This window comes from Marmota flaviventris, chromosome 12 (genome assembly GCF_047511675.1).
Source record: "Marmota flaviventris isolate mMarFla1 chromosome 12, mMarFla1.hap1, whole genome shotgun sequence".
Taxonomy (NCBI): Eukaryota; Metazoa; Chordata; class Mammalia; order Rodentia; family Sciuridae; genus Marmota; species Marmota flaviventris.
In genome coordinates, this window is record NC_092509.1 from 60,916,388 (window position 1) to 60,931,477 (window position 15,090).

At 38.2% G+C, this 15,090-nt stretch overlaps 1 long non-coding RNA gene across 1 annotated transcript; it reads left to right on the forward strand.

Annotated features, from left to right (window-relative positions):
- The first annotated feature begins 4,292 nt into the window (after positions 1-4,292).
- LOC114092095 (uncharacterized) lies at positions 4,293-13,826 on the forward strand. The gene is made up of 2 exons (XR_003582626.2): positions 4,293-4,426; positions 13,253-13,826. It is a non-coding gene; the product is annotated as an uncharacterized lncRNA (long non-coding RNA).
- The last annotated feature ends 1,264 nt before the right edge of the window (positions 13,827-15,090 follow it).

Genomic DNA, 15,090 nt, shown 5'->3' on the forward strand with positions numbered 1-15,090 from the left:
TTGAAAATAAAATATCACATCATTTACTTCATTTTGAATAAAGATCAAATGTAAATATCCTTTTTACTAAAATTCCCTTAAAAATCATTCTTACCCCTCTATCAGCATACTTCTATAAAACTGGCTTCTTTACTGTCAGTGTTATTAAAATACAAAAACAATTTAGATTTACATTATCATTAGTGAGAAGCTCTGTGACCAATCCAAATGATCAGATACATTAACAAGCATAAAGCATGCTTATTTGTCTTATTAAGAACTTTAACACTGAACCATCTGCTTCTTCAATGTATACATTAAGTGCTTAATGGTGGAACTTATTCTTTCACAGGTAGCTCTTTGTTTAGTTACAATTGTAAAATGACAAAAGTTATGATTATATTAGCAATTTGCCCATATACACACTTTTAAGAAAGGTGTACAATTTTCAATGTTATTTTATTATTAATATTTATTTATATATTTATTGAAATGTGATTTTATATCTGCTGAATATCATACATTTGTATTTTGTATATATTTTTTTAAAACATAACTTTCTCCTACTTCATTTTATAAGAAAAGTTTTATTTTCAGGAGAGTTTCAGTTACAGAAAAATTCCAGAGTTGGTACAGAGAGCTCCCATGCACTGTTATAATTTGGGTGTAAGATATCCCCACCTTAATGCAGGGATATTCAGAGGTGCAATGACTGATTATAAGAGCTTTAATCACATCAGTCCCTCTTAGTTTGAACTGACTGACTGGGTGGTAACTGTAGGCAGGTGAGGTATGGCTGGAAGAGGTGGGTCACTGTGGGTGTGTCCTGGAAGGGTTCATCTTCCTTGTGGGAACCCCTGACTACTTCCTGGCCACCATCAGGTAAGTTGTTTTTCTCCCTTTGTTCTTGTGCCATGATGTGCTGCCTTACCTTGGCCAAAAGCAATGCAATTGGCCATCTATGACCAAGACCTCTGAAACTGTAAGCTCCCTAAAACTTTTCATTCTCTGAGTTGTTCTTGTCAGGTCTTTTGGTCACAGTGACTACATGCTGACTAACACATATACCCTATAATTTCCCTTATTATTAACATTATTATTATTATTAATAACAGTAGTACTAACATTGGTATTTATTGTATATCTGTTACAATTAGTGAACCAATGCTAAACTATTCTTATTAACCAAATTCACAGTTTATACGGGTTTCCTTTATTTTACTTAATGGGCTTTTCTTTTCCAAGATCCCATCCTGGAAGCATTACATTTAATTGTGTCTTCTTAAGTTTCTCTTGTCTATGAAAGTCTCTGAAGCATTCCTTATTTTTTGATGACTTTGAGGAGTACTTGTTGGGTATTTTGTAGAATGTCCCTCAATTGAGATTTGTCTGATGTTCTTCTCACAATTAGAACGATGTGCTAGTGATCTGTTTTTTAAAATCACATTTTATAAAAGCATTGATGTATGGCTCTTGTCACAGATGATTGGTGATGTAGCACTCAGGTAAAACTAGGTCACTCCTAGAGTTCAGGCCACATTGAGTGACCCAGGGGAGAGGTTCATCCAGCCTCCTTTGGAGTCTAGAGACTTTTGCTCTCATGACTTTCCTCCAATATGTTTCAGTTCCACGCCTCTCATTGATCTTCAGATTTCAGGGAAGGGAATCTAATGAACTCAACTTTGGAAAAGGCAATTAGAAAATGTGGGGTGATGTCGGGGTGGGTTTGCAGAGGTAGGCTTTACTGGTATGTCAGACTGGGAGATTTTTTTTTCTTTTTTAGCTTACTCACCTTCACTTCTAATTCCCAAACCCTAATTATTTTATTCTTCTTTTAGGGTATGATTTTTTCTCCTTTCTTAAGGGGGATTTCCATTTACTATCTCGTCAAACAGAGAAATCCAAGGGATGGAACTGATCTCTATTCTTTGGTTTTAATCAGAGAATAGAGCCTTATTTTTAATCAGAGAGTTCTAATCAGCTCCAGTTCTACTTCTTTTCTCCTAAATATATTCTCTTCCTGTTGCTTGCTTCAATGTTCTCTTGAAAGAGTTAGACATTGCAAACATGATTCATTGATTTGCCCATTATGATGTTCTGTGGGTAATAAATATGGAATTGCTAACTAATATCTACGTCCTTCTCCATCTGGGCATCTGCCACAGCCTCCTAACTGGCCTCCTTGCCTTCAGTCCATGCCCCCTCAATGCAGCCTGCCCAAGAAACCCAGGGTTTGTAGGAGCACAGCTGACCTTATCCTTGTCTTACCCTCCACTAGCCTACTGTGGTCTCAGTAACTGTATCATGTGAGAACTTGCTAGAAATGCAAATTCTCAGACCCCACCCAGACCTACTGAATCAGAAACTCTGGGGACAGGCCAAGTTTTCAAAACCCTTCAGGTAATTCTGAAGCATGCTAACACTGGAGAACCCCTAGCCAGTGGGACAAAACACATGCTCCTACTCCAGAGGAAGCCAGCTTCTTCTCCCCCATTTCCTGCCTTGCATTTTACATGGTAGTAATGAGGAACCTTCTGAAGTTGCCAGCACAAACCATTCCCCAGCTGATTCTCAGTTGTTTACTCAATTAGGCCCCCTTGGTGGAAAGTCTCCCCACCTGCTACCTGGCTGACTCCTACTGACACTGCAACACTCAACTCGGGCCATTTCTCCAGGAAGCATCCTTCTCCACACCCTTAGGGGTTCCCTGGGAACTTGTGCCCATCTCATCATTAAACACAGCCCATCACATTAGGTTTTTCTACTTATTTCTATTTCTGCTGCTACATTATGAGTTATTTTCATGAAAAATTAGGCTTCATTCTGTGTGTGTGTGTGTGTGTGTGTGTTACTAGGGATTGAACACTGAGCTACATTCCTAGCCCCTTTTATAATTTTCAGTTTTTAAAAAGAATTTGACTGGGTCTTGCTAAATTGCCCAGGCTGACCTTGAACTTGGCTCCTCCTGCTTCAGCCTCCCTGGTAGCAGGGATTGCAGGCCTGTACCACCATGCCTGGCTTACTGCATTCATTTTTTATTCATAGTACCTAGTCCTGTGTTTGAACACATGACATATAGCTGTTTTTTTTTTTTTTTTTTGACAATCACTGAGTGATTTCCGAATGAGTGAGGCAATGAATGAATAAATAGTTGTCAATGTTTCTGTCACATCTATGCTTCTGTTCCTGCATTCTCCTTAACCAAGTAAAAATTCCTTTTAAATCACTGGAATGGCAAGCACAGGGAATATTAATTCTTTCCCCTTTGCTTTTTCAGGTTATTAAATACAAAACAGATTCTTCCCATCTTATTACTTCCAATTTATGTATTTTAAGGCTCCCACACTTGGTCCAAAGTCCAATCTTAGCTCCTCTCAGTCATTGACATTATCAGATTGCCAATTTGGCAGGGGCAGATTCATCTGGTTGATTTCTGTCCCTTAACAGTGGACTGGTGCATCTGAGTGCATCTGAGTTTGCTTACGTGTCCTTAGGCAGATTGTGTTATCTGAATCAGTGCATGTGCTTTAAAAAAAAATTCTCAATGCTCTCTATGCTGCTAAGGTAGAAGTGTGTATTTAAAAGAAGCAAACATCTCACTACTCTTTGTCCATTTTCCTATTTCATCTTTTATTTAGGAGCCCTGTGTCTTTCCTGTATCAAAGGCATCTATATTCAGAGAAATTGGAAAATGAAACATTAAGTAGTCCTGTATAAAATGACAGAAGCAGAAAACAGAAGTTGGTTCCCAAAGTAATTTCTCTTCTTCTGCATCCATGCATCGCTGCATAATCCAGATCTGCTCATCTGCTTTCCCATCTGCTGTAGGACGTGCACAACAGCAGTCCTTTGGGGACTGTAAGGCTATGCTGATCCAGCTACATGTATCTCCCAGCTTTCCCTGGGTCATTACAGATTGCGAATAGAACTGTACCTTCTGGTCATGGGTTTGGCTAGAACAATAATAAAACAATAAGTAATAATGATCATGACAATTTGCTCTTTTAGATTTTTTTAAAATTTTTCAATAGGCTTTTTCTTTTGTCACATTTCCTTTTATTGTGATAGTGGAGGTGCATTTGGGAAAGTGTCAGTATTTAAAATTTATCCAGAATGAAACTGTAGCAGCAGATATTCAATTCCCTAAGGTTACATAGTGAGTTACTCATAGACCTGGAAGTAGAACCTCTTCGAATTCTCATTTAGTTACTGCATAAGAGGGAGCCAGGAAGGAAGTGGTCTGAGGGTACATTGTGCCAGGAAGTATGAAGAATATTTGTGCAGTATCAGCTCCAGGCACACTCCGATGGATGCAGGGGAGCAGTGGGTTTCAAAGCAAGAAGTGAGTCTGCTCAGCTTTGAATTTTTGCTCTTCCACTGCATAATTGTGCACACTGAGCAAGTCACTCAAACTCTCTGAACCCTAATTCCTCCTCTGTAAAATGGGGTAAGTAATAATTATCGTTTGTCATTGTTTTGCGGTTTAGATGAGTAAATGTGAAAAACCAATACTTTCACAAATGCATCTCAACTATCACAGTAAAAGGAAATGTGACAAAAGAAAAAGCCTATTGAAAAATATAAAACATCTAAGAGAAAACTATCATGATCATAATTACTTATTGTTTTTATTCTAGCTTAAAGTTAAATTATGCTTAAAGTTATAATAAGAAGCAATAAAGGTTAATTCCAATTATTATGCTCAAAATTCTTCTGTGAAGACATCTCTGAGTATATTAACGAAGTCATACTACTCTGTTTTTTTCTTTGAACCTGGGGCTTATTTTTTTAATGATACAACTTAGCAGTCTAAAAACATACTTGGTAATGCTCTTTAATAATTACTATAAGTATATTCAGCTTGTCTCCTTAATTATGTTGCAAACTCCAGAGCATACTCTATGCTGTTTCTGTCTTCTGAATCACTGCCAAGCCCTTAATTAATATTTGATCTTTGGATACAATGGCTTAGATTTCACAGTTCTTCAAAAATTGTTTTTATAAAAGACTGCCAGGCATATCAGGTTTTTATATACTTTTATGTAAGTTATAGTATTTGCATTTTGTAATAACACCGTGAAAACTGGGTGCAATGGCACACACCTGTAATCCCACTGACTGGGGCGGCCGAGGCAGGAGGATTGCAAGTTTGAGGGCAGCCGGGGCTATTTAATGAGACCCTGTCTCAAAATGAAAATAAAAATAGGTGTGGGGGGGAGCATCCTTGGATTAAATCCCTAGTACCAAAATAAATAAATAATAAAACAACACCATGCAGGTGAGAACATTTTCTTATGCCTATTTTATAGATGACAGATATGAACATCTGAGCATTTAAATAATATAATTATTAAGTTCATAGGCCAGAATTTAAACCTAGGTCCTCTGACTCCAAAATAAGACTATCTATCTATGTATGTACTACACACACATACATTAGTCTAAATTAAATGACTAACAGACCATTGAAAATGGGAGTTAAAGCAGGCATATTTACAAGGGGATAGAAATCAGGGTTTCAGTTAGAGAGTGATACAAATGGAGTTGGACCATGTCTTCCAAGCCCTCCTGGATCTCTGGGTCAAGGTCAAAATGGCCACTAGAACTTGTAGCAAGTTTCTCTTTCTTCTTGGCTACACCTACAAAGAAGCTGAGATTTTAGTAGCATGGCAGAGAAGGATTATTTTAACAACTTAAAAAACTAAAAACAAAGGAAAGCAAAAAGAAGAAAACAAACAAAATTTCACAATAATTTTCAAATATTTGTTAGGGAAGAAAGGTATTGTCCAATTATTTGGGGAAAATGCTTCTGAAATGCAAACATTTATTGTGCAGATATTTCATTGAAATAAAATAGACTTTCTGTTCAGTTTCCTAGGTCCAAGAAAGATGAACACCAATATTCTTTCGTATGTTCAGATTTGGAATATCCTCGAGTGACATTTAGAGAGACAGGTCCTCATTGTTGTGGCCTAGCACATGAACAGGGCCTTGTCCTCAAGGCTGCTTCTGTTTTTTTTTCCTCAGATTATTTTCTTCATCTCTAGAGTCAGAAAGAACAGCAGCATATGAAGGGATGGTAGGCTTTTGAAGGAAGCTTAATAAAGTAACTTTTCAAATGAGACAGCAAAGCAGAGAAAAGCCACTGGGGTGGGGGATGGGTTGCAGTGCAACAGGTGAAGTAATGGCGTGTGGAAGGCTGTCTATGGAGGACTGCTGGGGTGGGGAGGGGTTCTTATGGAACCCAGGGACAGAATTAGGTGGTGGGAACTGCCTGATTGGAGCAGGACACTTTCATTCCAGGACCTGCAGCGGGGAGGCCTGTCTCTCTGCAATCCCATTCATGCTCCTGTTTCCCACTGGCTGGACCCAACGAGGAGTCAGAAAGCCTGTTGATACTCTCTGTGGGTACAGAAAATAGTCGGTGCTGTTGGAATGTGTCTGCTTGATGTGGGTTGGAGAGGGTGGACAGAGATGAGGAGAAGGTGGTGAGGGCAACTGGAAAATTGCAGGCGTAACATTAGTGAGTCTTTGTCAGAGATGAGCATTTTATTCTGAGACAAAAGGCTCTGAGAGGTCAGCAATTTCATATTCTATTTGGATGCATTTCCTGGGCATGCAGAGGGATTCTCTCCTTGTCATTTGTTCTGTGTTCTGGGAGAATGGCTCTGCTTTAGAGTTGAAGGGAAAAAAAAATGAGTATGCTAAATAGAAATTTGTGCCCCTGCAGTTCTCTGGTATCTAAGAAGTCCTGAGTGAGGTGTGGTCATGAACCAGGAAGACAGTGATGTCTCTCTTGCTTTGTGGTCAAATAAAGGACTCCATTGTTCTTTGGAAGTATCTGCTTTGTCTTAAGAACCTGACATGTGGCTCTGTCTTTTCCACAAGTCCCTTCCCCTTTTATTTCCTTATCTGTGTTTTCCTCCTGTGCTGGCTGCAGGAGGGCAACCTGGGCATGCTCAGTCTGACTTCCTGCTAGGCTCTCTCGGACACTGAAATCTTCCAGTAATATTTGGCCACGGCAAGGAAGTTGCTGGCTCTTGTTTCTAGTATACTGTTCAGCAAAGTGGCAGCTGTCTCCTGCTTTGGGACTGAGGGTGAAAATAGCAGGCTCCCATTGCTAGTGCAGAGAGCCCTGGGAGAGAGTGCCCTAGTTCTGGTTACCTGAAGTGGTTAAGTCAGACTGGCCAACAGATTTTCCAACAAAAAGGCTTGAGAGTTTGAGAAAATTTTTTCTCTTCTCACTTGTTAGCTCTTTCTAAAATATTTGGATGAATTCACTGGTGAAGACTTTTGGGCCTGGAGATCATTTTATGGAAAGATTTTAAATTAGATGCAGTTTTTTTTTTTAATACATGACCAGTCAAAATTTTTGTATGTGTGTATACTTTTATATACACATATAAGTTGGATTTTTCAAAGGATTTACCTCTTTCATTCAAATTTTCATTGGGGGGGGGGTCATATAGCTGTTTATAATACATCTTTTAAAAATTTCTCTACCTCATTAATCTTTGCTCTTAAATTTATTTTGTTTTGCTTGCATGTTCTTTTCATAGTTTTATTTTTATACTATCATTTTTTTTAAAATTGATACAGATGTTCAGAGCTATGAATTCATGAATTTCTTCTGATTCCATGGATTGGTACATTTATTAGTGCTCTTTTATTTTTATAATCATTATTATTTTCAGAATTTCTATTTACATTTCTCTTGCCCAAGAGTTAGAGGCCTTTTTTTTACCCCCTTATTTTTATTTTCTAGCTTTTTTTTTTGCATTGTTATTGAAGTGTGCTGCTTATAATATTTCTACTGAATGGAACCCACTGATGTTTTCTTGGAACCAAAGTACATGTTCAATTTTGATTCCTTGTTCACTTGAGAAGAAGGTGTATTTTCTTTTATCGGGGTAGAGTGTTTGATGCATGTCCAAAAGGTCCACCCTTTGCTGTTCAGATATTTTAGAACCTCAATTTTTGGCCTACTTGACCTGTGTTGTATTGAGAGTAGTGTGTGACAGTGTCCTATTGTTGGTGTGTTTCTTTGTATTTCTCCTTGTTTTGTCGATTACTTGTATTTTATATAGGTGGTTGCTAGGTTATTTGCTGTCTAGATATTCATGACTTGTATCTTCAATGTACTTTCAAATAATGTTAAAATGTCCTTCTTTGTCTCATTAAATGCCTTTTGGTTTGTGACCTCTTTGTTGTTGTTGGTTTGTTTTACCTGCTTCATTTTTGGTCACCCTTTTAATCTTTTTGAATTCCTCATTGTAAGTCTAGCTCATATATACTGTAGACTTAGGTTTTCCACTATACTTCAACTTGAAAATCTTTTCCATTAGTAGATAATTTTAGCCTGTTCACATTTATCCATGTGACTGTAATATTTGATCTCAAACATATTCCTTTATGTTAACTATGTACACCCTTCCACATTTACTATTTTTCCTTTTCACTTGCTTTAATGTTCTTGATTTTTAAAAATTTTCATTTTGGTATTTGAGAAAAATTTTAACTTTAATTCTAAATGATTTCCTTTGGGTTAATACATTTATTAGTGCTCTCAAATCCCCTTATATTTATTTATTTGTTTATTTATTTTGGTACCAGGGATTGAACTCAGGGGTACTCTACTACTGAGCAACATCCCCAGCCCTATTTTGTGTTTTTATTTAGAGACCGCGTCTCACTGAGTTGTTTAGCACCTCACTTTTGCTGAGGCTGCATTTGAACTCTGGATCCTGCTGCCTCAGCCTCTTGAGCTGCTGGGGATTTGAGGCGTGGGCCACTGTGCCTTGCAATTTCCTTTATTTTTACTTAAGTTTGAACTTCTCTCAGTTTTGAATGGTGTCATCTGACTCCCTCAGCCTGTGCAGTTAATGATGTTATTCTACTTTCTATTTTCTCCTTCTTTACTGCTATGGTTTAGGTGTCTTCCTTGGTCCTCGGCCTGCGGTGCTATTGGGAGGTGGTGGAGCCTTTAAGAGACAGAGCCTACTGGGAGGAGTTAGGTCACTGGGGTTGTGCCTTTGAAAGGGATGGCTATTGGGACCCCAACTCCTTCCTCTCTCTTTTGCTTTCTGACTTTCCTGAGGTAAACGGACCCCCCCTCTGCCGCATATTCCTGTCATGATGTATTCTGGGTTGATTTTCCCATGTGTCTACTAAGAGGCCCTTTTAATTTATAGATTCGTGGGATTTATTTTATTCATGGGAATACCTATTACATTGTTTTCTTAAATACGTTTGTTCCCTTTTTATTTGTTATTAAAATGCATTATTTGTAGATATGAGTGAGGTTCAGTGTGATATTTCCACACATGCTTATAGAGTGCACTGATGAAGACCATCCTCCCTTTATCCCCACACCCTTCCAAACCTATATTCATCACTATTCTACTTTCAAATAGACATTCTAGGTTTTACACATAAGCAAGAACATGAGTTCTTGTCTTTCTGTCTGGCTTATTTAACATATGTCCTTTAGTTCCATCCATTTGGCTGCAAATGGCAAGATTTCATTCTTTGTGGTGAAATAATATTCCAATGTGTACGTATTACATTTTCTTTATTCAACTACCCTTTGATAGGCACCCGGACTGATTCCATCTCATTGCTATTTTAAATAGTTATATAGAATGCATAAAAACAAACAAAAAACCTTGATAACAAAAAAGCCACAAGTAATCCAGTTAAAAATAGGCAAATGATATGAATATATTTCAAAAGGAATACAAGTGGCCAACAGATATGTGAGATATGTTCAATATCAGTATCTTTAAGGGAAATGCAAATCCAAACTGCAAAGAGATATGATCTCATGCCAGTTAGTTTTTTTTACTTTTTTTTTTTAATTTCTTTTGTAGGGAGTCCATAAAATGAATGTTCAACTTTCTTTGTCTTTCTTTTCAAATAATTTTCTCTCTGGCCCTTTATATTTCTTGTGTTTCCTATTTTCAGTTTCTTTTTCTTTTTATACTTTTATTTAATGCTTTTTATGAGGAGTTCATTCAAGACTTTCTAGGAAAAAAAAAAGTCTACCCTTTATTGAGATTTAGTCCTGTTTTCTGATATAATTTTGTTTCTTTGTTTTTTTCTTCTTTTTCTTTTTCTGTTCTTTCCTGAGTTTATTGTCCATAGAGTGGTTTGGATACAGAAACCCTAGGATGTTGTGAATTTTTTTTTCGAACTTTATGCTTTTATAACACCAGTGAAACCCTCACCAAAATGTTTTTATTTAGCTAGGCACAGCGGCACACTCCTGTAATCCCAGCTACCTGGGAGGCTAAGAGGATTGTAAATTTGAGGCCACCCTCAGCAATTTAGCAAGACCCTGTCTCAAAATAAAAAAAAAAAAAAAAAAAAACAAGAAGGGATGGGGATGTAGCTCAGTGGTAGAGTGCCCCTGGGTTCAATCCTCAGTATAAAAAAAAATTATTTGCTCAGTACAAACAGATGATATCTTCCAATACTAATATCTATCTTCTAGGATTGTTATAAGCATTGAATGAGTTAGTAATTGTAAAGTACTTGGAGTTGCGGTTGGCAAACTTTTTCTGTTAACAAATGTTTTTTAGCTTTGTGTTCCATAGGGTTTTTGTCACAACAATTTCAGTGTGAAAGCAGCTACAGACACTATGTAAATAAACGGGCATGGCTATGTTCTAATAAAGCTTTATTAGCCAAAATAGGTAGCAACTTAGATTTGATTCATGGGCCATAGTTTGTTGTCCTCGGGTTTAAACAAAATAATAAGTGAAATATAAATATTAATAAATGAAACTAATTGAATGAACTCCATGTAAAGGGGTATTTTTAAAGATGATTTTTCTAACAGAGTTGTACCACAGCTTTGTCCTAAAGACAAATACAATGAGATCTGCATAAATATACATAGGTATATGCTGCAGGGCCTAACCCCTTGAACCCACATGGAAGAATGCTTATCTTGCTCATTGTGCAACAGGAAAGTCCTAACCTAGAACACTGTTTTTGGGACAAAGTGCTGTCAGAACACTGGAAAGCACAATTTCTTCCTGTTGGTGTGGGGTCAGGGTATGTGGCAGTTTCTGGACTCTTGGTGTCTTGACTTCTGTAAGATGATATGTGTGTATTACCCCTGGACTGTTATGACTGTTATATGTAGATCAGTACATACCTGCTATAAAAGCTGTTCTTGCTGCGCAATAAAGCAGATGCTGTTCTCTGAAACTGTCCTGGGAGTGGTTCCTCCACACCCACAAGCTTCTCACAGTTGATGTTGGAAGGTTAAGCCCTCTAGCAGGTATACACACAGACACGAAAAACACTCACCAAACCTTCATGCACACACTCATGCACTCCTACACACTTAGCTAGTCCATATTATGGTTCAATTGAACTGCTTATTTCATTCCTCACTGACTGTCCCTTGACACTGAGAACATGCTGAATTTTATTCTCACATGCTCTGGCTCCATATGCTGGGGAAAGGCAAACTAATTTTCAGCCTGGGCACATATTCACACTAGTGTATACAAAATCATATAACATTCCTAAGGCAAATATTTGTTTTGGAGGGCGGGTATTGGGGACTGCACTCAGGGGCACTCAACCACTGAGCCACATCCTCAGCCCTTTTTCTATTTTATTTAGAGACAAGGTCTCACTGGGTTGCTTAGTCATTGCTGAGGCCGGTTTTGAACGCTCAGTCCTCCTGTCTCAGCCTCCCCAGCTGCTGGGATTACAGGCCTGCGCCATCACACAGGGACTAAGTCAAATATTGATAATGTTGATTAAGTTCTGCTTTGGACTAACTACTTCATCATTTTTTTCATTAATGATAATAATGAGGATTTGCTTCATGTCTTATTTGTCAGCTTTTTGTCACTTTCACTAAAATACACCAAAAGATCAACTTAGAGGATGAAACATTTATTTTGATCTCATGGTTTCAGAGGTTTAGTCCATGGTCACCCAACCCCATAGCTCTGGGCCCCAGGTAAGGAAAAATATTATGGTGGAAGGGCATGGCAGAGGAAAGCAGCTCAGTTTGTGAGCCTGGAAGATTGTGGAAATCATGAGATTTTGGGGGACACCTCATATTCTAATCATAACATATGTAATTATCAATATGTTCTAAAGTATCTTTCTATAAATGATCACTTTGATGCTTTTTGTTGGATGATGAATTTTGGGTTGGTTCCATTGCAAGAATGTTTGGAGTCTTCCTTGGAATTGTGCATCACTGTGCAGATTAGTGCACCAAGATTAGTCCTAGTATCTCCAATGCAAGGACAGTGGACTAACTATAGAGATGCATGCTTGCATACACCTTCTCCATTAATTGCAATACATGGTGGTAACTAGACTCAGAAAGAAGTCTACTGGGAGACTTGGAGTGGGAGCAATTTCTTCCCTTGCATTTGTACTGTACCCAAGGCAGGTGGGAGTTTTATTAATCCTTTGGGTGATGGTCAGAGCATTGATGATGCTGACAACAATGAAGAATAATTAGGTTTGCCTTCAAACACAGAGAAGAGACTGATTTGTGCCACATGATGAGTTTTTGGCCACCTAGGGACTTGAACGTTTGAGTTTCCTGAGCCACTGCTGATTTTAGAAGTCCCACCTGCTGAAGGAATATCTTTACTTCCCAGGATGCAATCATAGGCAGGCCCTGACACAGCTAGAAAATCTGCTGACTGTAATCAGTGAGTCAACCAGCTGTTCCTAAAACAAGCTGACTGTCGATGTGCTCTCCTGCTCAAGTCAGACTCAACGTGGAAGAATAAGGAGTTCATTCAGTAATAGCGGAGCTGACTTTCCCCCCAGATCCAGAGGCGAAATTAAAGCAATACAACATTTTTGCCAGTTACATTCTGTTTGGAAAAGATGAATCATCCTCATGTTTGTACTCAAAGGCATCTAGTTAGAGGCAAGATGATTTGCAGACTAATTTTGTCTGCAGGAATCACCTTTGACAGCAGATCAATATCAGTATATGTGTTTGCTCTGGTGAGGAAGGAAAAAAAGCATACATCTTGCTGGTCAGGCAGGAGAAAGCTTGAGTTGCTACTTCTCAAATATATTATTGCAATATTTTTACCTAAGCCAAAAGGTCATATACCATAACATTTAAAATGCTAACAAAATCTTCATTAATGGTTTGAGTAAGCCCCAGTAATAACCTAACATAGCTGCTTACTCTCCCTTTAATCAGTTTCAAATGGGTTGAGATTGCAGTTTAAAGTGCATCTATTTCCTGGATTTCTTCCCTTTTATCTTTCAGGTTCTGGATGAAGGAGTCTGGAAGCAGGCAAGAAGGACTGAAGGAAGCCGCCCAAAAGCAGAGCCAGTGTCAAGGACATGAAATGAACTTCAGAGGCCTGGGTTACTCACTGATTTATTTAGCTTTGGTGGCTAGGGAAGGATGCATGAAAACATTTCTGTAAACAAGAATCATCTTCAATAGCAGCATTTTCAGTGCAAGCTAAGGATAGAACTGATTGGTGGAAAATTTCATTGAACTTTAGATAAAAATGAAAGTAAGCAAGATTATTTCTATTCATTTTTATTATGAGAGAGTGAATATCATTGGCCAATTAAAATATTGAATGCTTTTTTTTTAGTTTGGGGCCAGAATGACACATAATAATATAACAAATTCAAAGAAATTTATGCCCAAAGAATTCTTTAGTTGTCTTACTATTTTGCTTCCTCTCTTTCAGAGGGCTAGGCTCAGTAAGGACAGAGCCATGTTTTGTAATGGTTCTCTTTCATGATTTTTCTCATTTGGTAACCATTTGTGTAGATCTGAAAATTCTGTAAACTAGTCTGTCTTTTTGATTATACATGCAAAACCACTGCTGCATGATTGTTAATTATTTTAATTGACCATTCCTGCTTTCTTCACTATGCTATTATCATGGGAGTGGGTTAGTTATCTAGTGAGTTGGTTATCTTAGGAGTGGGTCAGTTATTATTGACAATGACTTTGTTATAAAAGTAAGCTCTCTTTCTCCCACATGCTTACTGGCTTTCTGTCATGGGATAAGGTAGCAAAAAGACCCTCACCTCATGATGGCACTTTGATACTGGACTTCCCTGCCTCTGGACTATAAGAAATAAGTGTATTTTTAAAATAAATTATCCAGTTTCTTTTTTTGTTATAACAGCACACACATGAGGACTCTCTGAAAGCCACTAAGCACTGTAAACTGACTATACCCCATGTCTAGCTAGCTTCAAACCTGTGTTGTTAACTTCAGCCCGAGGGTGTCCTCTGAAGAGTGAGAAGAAGGACAGCATTTTCTAAGCCATCATAAAATGTGACAGCCATTCCAAAGGTAGCCAAGTGACAAGCCCTTAAAAGGGTTGAGAATGTACATTGGCTCTGAAAAATGACTGAAAATGGAACCAGCAACAAAATAAGAACTGTTCCTAGGAGTCTTGTGGCTTTTTTCTGTCATGCCCTTATAGCTGTACTTATTTCTAGGATCTAAAATTTGGAGGCTTGTGTTCATGTTGTCCAATTTGATATCTCCCAGAAAACATGGAGTGTGGAGCAAGGAACTGGCACTTTTTTTTCCAAAGATGAAGTTTGCTCAGTGTGACAGCCCTTTCCCAGTTCTATTTTAAAATTCTAAAGAGGATTTACCTATGTCTAGAACTACCTAGAAACTTCCTATAAGAGCTGATCAGTTGGCATTTGCCATGATGCTGAAGCAAAGTTATCAATCCTCTTTTGACATTTTCCTTGAGGTCAGTTGACCCAAGTGGTTGAAAGGATGAAGCTCTGCAGGGTCACTTAGATTCCAGGATGGCACTTGGACTGCAAGGGACATTCAGAGAAGGTCCACCGTTTTCTTGATGAAGTTCTGGAGGTGTCAGCCGAGGCAACATTGGATTCTCCGAGCATTTCTCTCTTTCATTAGCAGAGGTAATTGGAATTGACGGGAGAGCCACAAGTGATTGCTTTCCTGGCCTCTTGGCCACCCTAACTCCTTCCATCATCAAATTAATTGTAGTTCACGAGGCAATTGTTTAAATGGCAGGGAACATTTAGAACCTGAACAGAATGCCTGGGAGAAAGGTTGCAATGTGGAGAGGAGAATTAAAGAATTCACA